This window comes from Arachis hypogaea, chromosome 15 (genome assembly GCF_003086295.3).
Source record: "Arachis hypogaea cultivar Tifrunner chromosome 15, arahy.Tifrunner.gnm2.J5K5, whole genome shotgun sequence".
Lineage (NCBI taxonomy): Eukaryota > Viridiplantae > Streptophyta > Magnoliopsida > Fabales > Fabaceae > Arachis > Arachis hypogaea.
In genome coordinates this window covers 64968148-64976165 of record NC_092050.1, presented here as the reverse complement: position 1 = coordinate 64976165, position 8018 = coordinate 64968148, and the positions used below count along the sequence as shown (strand labels likewise).

The 8018-nt window shown below is 35.8% G+C and overlaps 1 non-coding gene across 1 annotated transcript; it reads right to left on the bottom strand.

Moving 5' to 3' along the window:
• Window positions 1-2715: 2715 nt before the first annotated feature.
• Window positions 2716-2823, bottom strand: LOC112752172 (small nucleolar RNA R71). The gene has a single exon (XR_003176619.1). It is a non-coding gene; the product is annotated as a small nucleolar RNA R71 (small nucleolar RNA).
• Between the last annotated feature and the right edge of the window lie 5195 nt (window positions 2824-8018).

Sequence of the window (8018 nt, the reverse complement as noted above, 5' to 3'; positions counted from 1 at the left end):
AATTATATTCTAATTATCAATTCACCATAACTATTTGAATCCGCCTAACTGAGATTTACAAGGTGACCATAGCTTGTTTCAAGCCGACAATCTCCGTGGGATCGACCCTTACTCACGTAAGGTTTATTACTTGGACGACCCAGTGCACTTACTGGTTAGTTGTGCGAAGTTGTGACAAAGAATTGAGATTACGATTGTGCGTACCAAGTTGTTCGCGCCAATAAGATCACAATTTTGTGTACCAAGTTTTTGGCGCCGTTGCTGGGGATTGTTCGAGTTTGGACAACTGACGGTTCATCTTGTTGCTCAGATTAGGTAATTTTATTTTAATTTTAAGCTTTTTGTTTTTATTCTTCTATTTTTGAAAAATTTTCAAAAAAAAGAATAAATAAATAAAATAAAATTTCAAAAATAAATTATTCTATGGCTTCAGAATTTTTAAGAATGAATTCGAGAGTTTCACGATGATCTGTTGAATTATGGCTGGCTGTGAAGCCATGTCTAATCCTTTGGACCGAGATTTCAACTTATCATCACAAGAGTCTGTGGATTCTCATCTAATCAGCTGTTATATGCCTGATTTGTATCTGCTGAAGCTTGGCTGGCCATTGGCCATGTCTAGTATTTTAGACCGGAGCTTTCAATGAAAGCTTGGCTGGCTGGTGAGCCATGTCTAATTCTTGGACCAAAGTTTTAGACTAACATTACAAGATTCCCGGAATTCCTTTTAAAAATTTTGAAATCCTTATTTTCCTTTTCAAAATAATTTTCAAAAAATCCAAAAACATTTTATAAAATTATAAAACCAAAAATAATTTTGTGTTTCTTGTTTGAGTCTAGTGTCAAATTATAAGTTTGGTGTCAATTGCATGTGTTTTAATTTTTCTTTAAATATTCAAAAATTCATGCATTGCATTCTTCATGATCTTCAAGTTGTTCTTGATAAGTCTTCTTGTTTGATCTTTAAAATTTCTTGTTTTGTGTCTTTTTTGTTTTCATATGCATTTTCAATTTGTTAGTGTCTAAAGTTTGAAAATTTCTAAGTTTGGTGTCTTGCATGTTTTTCTTTTCTTAAAATTTTTTCAAAAATAAGTTCTTGGTGTTCATCTTGACATTCAAAGTGTTCTTGATGTTCATCTTGACATTCAAAGTGTTCTTGCATGCATTGTGTGTTTTGATTCATAATTTTCATGTTTTGAGTATTTTTGTTGTTTTTCTCTTTCTTCATTAAAAATTCAAAAATAAAAAAAAATATCTTTCCCTTATTTCTCTCATAAATTTCGAAAATTTGAGTTGACTTTTTCAAAACTTTTTAAAATTTAGTTATTTCCTATAAGTCAAGTCAAATTTTCAATTTAAAAATCCTATCTTTTTCAAATCTTTTTCAAAAATCAAATCTTTTTCATTTTTCTTTCATAATTTTCGAAAATTTCAAATTGATTTTCAAAAATCTTTTTCTAATTTTGTTTCATAATTTCAAAATCTTTACTAACAATTAATGTGATTGATTTAAAAAAATTTTAAGTTTGTTACTTGCCTAGTAAGAAAGGTTCAATCTTTAAATTTTAAAATCATATCTTTTTGTTTCTTGTTAGTCAAGTAATCAACTTTAATTTTCAAAATCAAATCTTTTTAAATTTCTTTTTCAATCTTTTTCAAAATAAATGTCAATCACATCTCTTTCAAAATCAATTTCAAAATCTTTTCTAACCTCTTATCTTTTCAAATTGATTTTCAAATCTTTTTCAAATTAATCCTATCTTTTTGTTTGATCCTTATCTTTTTCAAAACTACCTAACAAATTCTCTCTCTATAATTTTCGAAAATCACCTTCCTCTTTTTCAAAATTCCTTTTTAATTAACTATTTGTTTTAAATTCTAATTTGATTTAATTTTATTTTCCTTTCTTAATTTTCGAATTTTAACTTTAATTTTAAAATTAAAAACAAAAATATTTTTTCTTTTCTTTTCAATTATTTTCGAAAATTTTTCTCTCTCTCATCTCCTTCTAATTATTTATTTATTTACTAATACTTCTCTTCATCTCAAAATTCGAACCCTCTCTTCCTCTTAGTGCTCGGATTTCTCTTCTTATATTCCTTTCTTTTTTTACTCACATAAAGGAATCTCTATACTGTGACATAGAGGATTCCATATTTTCTTTTCTATTTTCTTCTTTTTCATATGAGCAGGAACAAGGATAAGAACATTCTTGTTGAAGCTGATCCTGAACCTAAAAGGACTCTGAAGAGGAAGCTAAGGGAAGCTAAAGCACAACTCTCTGGAGAAAATCTGACAAAAATTTTCAAAAAAGAAGGAGACATGGCCGAAAATAATAACAATACAAGGAAGATGCTTGGTGACTTTACTGCACCAAATTCTAATTTACATGGAAGAAGCATCGCAATCCCTGCCATTGGAGCAAACAATTTTGAGCTAAAGCCTCAATTAGTTTCTTTGATTTAACAGAACTGCAAGTTTCATGGACTTCCATCAGAAGATCCTTTTTAGTTCTTAACTGAATTCTTGCAGATCTGTGATACTGTTAAGACCAATGGGGTTGATCCCGAGGTCTACAGGCTTATGCTTTTCCCATTTGCTGTAAGAGACAGAGCTAGAATATGGTTGGACTCTCAACCTAAAGATAGCCTAAACTCTTGGGATAAGCTAGTCACTGCTTTCTTAGCCAAGTTCTTTCCTCCTCAAAAGCTTAGCAAGCTTAGAGTGGATGTTCAAACCTTCAAACAGAAAGAAGGTGAATCCCTCTATGAAGCTTGGGAGAGATACAAGCAACTGACCAAAAAGTGTCCTTCTGACATGCTTTCATAATGGACCATCTTAAATATATTCTATGATGGTCTGTCTGAATTATCTAAGATGTCATTGGACCATTCTGCAGGTGGATCCATTCGCCAAAAGAAAATGCCTGCAGAAGCTCAGGAACTCATTGACATGGTTGCAAATAACCAGTTCATGTACACTTCTGAAAGGAATTCTGTGAGTAATGGGACGCCTCAAAGGAAGGGAGTTCTTAAAATTGATACTCTAAATGCCATATTAGCTCAGAATAAAATATTGACTCAGCAAGTCAATATGATTTCTCAAAAGTCTGAATGGATTGCAAGTTGCGTCCAAAGTATTAAAGAAGCATCTTCTGAACCACATGGGTGAACCCTATGGAAACACCTATAATCCCTCATGGAGAAATCATCCAAATTTCTCATGGAAGGATCAACAAAAGCCTCAACAAGGCTTTAATAATGGTGGAAGAAACAGGTTTAGCAATAGTAAGCTTTTTCCATCATCCACTCAGCAACAGACAGAGAATTCTGAGCAGAATCCATCTAGCATAGCAAATATAGTCTCTGATCTATCTAAGGCCACTTTAAGTTTCACGAATGAAATAAGGTCTTCCATTATAAATTTGGAGGCACAAGTGGGCCAGCTAAGTAAAAGAGTCACTGAAACTCCTCCTAGTACTCTTTCAAGCAATACAGAAGAGAATCCACAAAGAGAGTGCAAGGCCATTACCTTACTTGGTGTGGCCGAACCCAGAGAGGAGGAGGAGGACGTGAATCCTAGTGAGGAAGACTTCCTGGGACGTTCAGTGACCAATAAGGAGTTTTCCTTTGAGGAACCAAAGGAATCTGAGGCTCATCTAGAGACCATAGAGATTCTATTGAACCTCCTTTTACCATTCATGATCTCTGATGACTATTCATCTTCTGAAGAAGATGAAGACATTACTGAAGAGCAAGTTGCTCAATATTTAGGAGCAATCATGAAGTTGAATGCCAAATTATTTGGTAATGAGACTTGGGAGGATGAACCTCCATTGCTCATCAAGGAACTAAATGCCTTGGTTCAGCAAACTCTACCTCAAAAGAAATAGGATCCTGGTAAATTCCTAATTCCCTGTAACATAGGCACCATGACCTTTGAGAAGGCTCTGTGTGACCTGGGGTCAGGAATAAACTTAATGCCACTCTCTGTAATGGAGAAACTTGGGATCTTTGAGGTACAAGCTACCAGAATCTCATTAGAGATGGCAGACAACTCAAGAAAACAGGCTTATGGACTGGTAGAGGATGTGCTAGTAAAGGTTGAAGGCCTTTACATCCCTGCTGATTTCATAATCCTAGACATTGGGAAGGATGAGGAAGAATCCATCATCCTTGGAAGACCCTTCCTAGCCACAGAAAAAGCTGTAATTGATGTTGATAGAGGAGAATTAGTCCTTCAACTGAATGAGGACAACCTTATATTTAAAACTCAAGGATCTCCTTCTGTAACCATGGAGAGGAAGCATGAAAAGCTTCTCTCACTGCAGAGTCAACCAAATCCCCCACAGTCAAACTCTAAGTTTGGTGTTGGGAGGCCACAACCAAACTCTAAGTTTGGTGTTGAACCCCCACATTCAAACTCTAAGTTTGGTGTTGGGAGGTTCCAATAATGCTCTGAACATCTGTGAGGTTCCATGAAAGCTCACTGTCAAGCTATTGACATTAAAGAAGCACTTGTTGGGAGGCAATCCAATGTTATTTAATTATATCTTTTTTATTTTATTGTTATTTCGTGTTTTATTAGGTTGATGATCATGTGGAGTCACAAAAACTACTGAAAAATCAAAAACAGAATGAAAAACAGCTTTAAAAACAGCTCACCCTGGACGAAGAACTTACTGGCGTTTAAACGCCAGTAAGAAGCATCAAACTGGCGTTTAACACCAGAAAGAAGCATCAAGCTGGCGTTTAACACCAGAAAGAAGCATCAAGCTGGCGTTAAAGGCCAGAAACAAGCACCAGACTGGCGTTTAACGCTAGAACAGAGCATGGAAGTTGCGTTAAATGCCAGAAACAAGCAGCAAGCTAGCGTTTAATGCCAGACATGAACTCTAAGGGCGTTTTGCACGCCTAATTAGAGCAGGGATGCTAAGTCCTTGACCCCTTTGGATCTGTGGACCCCACAGGATCCCCATCTACCCCTCTCTTTCTTCTTTTGCTCGGGGACGAGCAAACATTTTCAGTTTGGTGTGGTAAAAGCATTGCTTTTTGTTTTTTCCAAAACCATTAATGGCACCTAAGGCCAGAGAAACCTCAAGAAAGAGAAAAGGGAAGGCAATTGCTTCCACCTCTGAGTCATGGGAGATGGAAAGATTCATCTCAAAGGTCCATCAAGACCACTTCTATGAAGTTGTGGCCAAGAACAAGAAATCCCTGAGATGCCTCAAGGGATGTACTTTCTTCCACAAAATTATTGGGAGCAAATCAACACATCCCTAGGAGAATTAAGCTCCAACATGGGACAACTAAGGATGGAACACCAAGAGCACTCTATCATCCTCCATGAGATTAGAGAAGATCAAAGAGCTATGAGGGAGGAGCAACAAAGACAAGAAAGAGACATAGAAGAGCTCAAGAGCACCATTGGTTCTTCAAGAAGAGGAAGACGTCACCCTCACTAAGGTGGACACATTCCTTAATCTCCTTGTTCTTATTTTCCTGTTTTTTGTTTACTATGCTTTATGTTTATGTTTGTGTCTTATTACATGATCATTAGTATTTAAGTGTCTATGCCTTAAGTTATGAATGTCCTATGAATCCATCACCTCTCTTAAAGGAAAAATGTTCTAAAAACAAAAGAACAAGAAGTACATGGTTTCGAATTCATCCTTGAAATTAGTTTAATTATTTTGATGTGGTGACAATACTTTTTGTTTTCTGAATGAATGCTTGAACAGTGCATATGTCTTTTGATATTGTTGTTTATGAATGTTAAATATTTTGGCTCTTGAAAGTATGATGAAAAGGAGAAATGTTATTTGATAATTTGAAAAATCATAATTGATTCTTGAAGCAAGAAAAAGCAGTGAATACAAAAGCTTGCGAAAAAAAAAGAAAAGAAAATTGGCAAAAAAAAATGAAAGAAAGAAAAAGAAAAAGCAAGCAGAAAAAGCCAAGAGCCCTTTAAACCAAAAGGCAAGAGCAAAAAGCCAGTAACCCTTTAAACCAAAAGGCAAGGGTAACAAAAAGGATCCAAGGCTTTGAGTATCAGTGGATAGGAGGGCCCAAAGGAATAAAATCCTGGCCTAAGCGGCTAAACCAAGCTGTCCCTAACCATGTACTTGTGGCGTGAAGGTGTCAAGTGAAAACTTGACACTGAGCGATTAAAGTTGAGGTCCAAAGCAAAAACAGAGTGTGCTTAAGAACCCTGGACACTTCTAATTGGGGACTCTAGCAAAGCTGAGTCACAATCTGAAAAGGTTCACCCAATTATGTGTCTGTGGCATTTATGTATCCGGTGGTAATACTGGAAAACAAAGTGCTTAGGGCCATGGCCAAGACTCATAAAGTAATTTTGTTCAAGAATCAACATACTGAACTAGGAGAATCAATAACACTATCTAAATTCTGAGTTCCTATAGATGCCAATCATTCTGAACTTCAAGGGATAAAGTGAGATGCCAAAACTGTTCAGAGGCAAAAAGCTACTAGTCCCACTCATTTAATTGGAGCTAAGTTTCATTGATATTTTGGAGTTTATAGTATATTCTCTTCTTTTTATCCTATTTGATTTTCAGTTGCTTGGGGACAAGCAACAATTTAAGTTTGGTGTTGTGATGAGCGGATAATTTATACGCTTTTTGGCATTGTTTTTACGTAGTTTTTAGTATGATTTAATTAGTTTTTAGTATATTTTTATTATTTTTTAAATAAAAATCATATTTCTGGACTTTACTATGAGTTTGTGTGTTTTTCTGTGATTTCAGGTAATTTCTGGCTGAAATTGAGGGACTTGAGCAAAAACCAGATTCAGAGGCTGAAGAAGGACTGCAGATGCTGTTGGATTCTGACATCTCTGTAATCAAAGTGGATTTTCTGGAACTACATGAGTCCAAATGGCGCGCTCTTAATTGCTTTGAAAAATAGACATCCAGGGCTTTCCAGAAATATATAATAGTCCATACTTTTATCGAGTTTAAATGACACAAACTGGCATTCAACGCCAGCTTTCTGCCCTATTCTGGAGTTAAACGCCAGAAACAGGTTGCAAAGCAGAGTTAAACACCAGAAACAGGTAACAAACTGGCGTTTAACTCCAAGGAAGACCTCTACACGTAAAAGCTTCAATGCTCAGCCCAACCACATATCAAGTGGGCCCGGAAGTGGATTTCTGCATCATTTACTCATTTCTGTAAACCTTAGTAACTAGTTTAGTATAAATAGGACTTTTTACTATTGTATTTACATCTGATCTTTGATTAGTTTTATGCTATCTTAGACCTTTATGGAGGCTGGCCATTCGGCCATGCCTGGACCATCATCACTTATGTATTTTCAACGGTAGAGTTTCTACACACCATAGATTAAGGTGTGGAGCTTGATGTGCATAAACTTGTTATGCTACGATTTAGGAAATTGCACGATCGGCAAAATTCCTTCCGGCAAGTGCACCAGTTATCGTCAAGTAAAAACTCACAATAGAGTGAGGTCGAATCCCACAAGGATTGGTTGAATGAGCAATTCAGATTAGAAGTGTGTTCTAGTTGAGCGGAATCAAGATTTAGATGAGAATTGCGGAATGTAAAATTGGCGGGAAAAGTAAATGACAAGAAATTGAAATGGCGGAATCTTAAATTGCATGAATTAAAGAGCAGAAGCTAAATTGCTGAAATTAAAAGGGAATGGGGGTGATTGCATGAATTGAGTTGCAGAATGTAAAGAGAAAGTGGAAATCAGAAATGGGGAATTCATTGGGTTATAGGAGATATTGAGATCTCCGAATCAAAACATGTTTATCTCTTCCTCAACCAATGCGTTCATTAAATTTTGCTTGGCAATCTTATATGATTGGATCCCAATCCCTTGGCTCACCAATTCTCTCTAAAAACAAACAAATTCCCAATCCCTTGGTTTAAATGTTCATAAGAAGAGATGATGCTCGATCACTGATTATACCACACAGCTTCATGAACCACAATTTGGTAGGATTACATGTCACAATATCCATCCAAACCC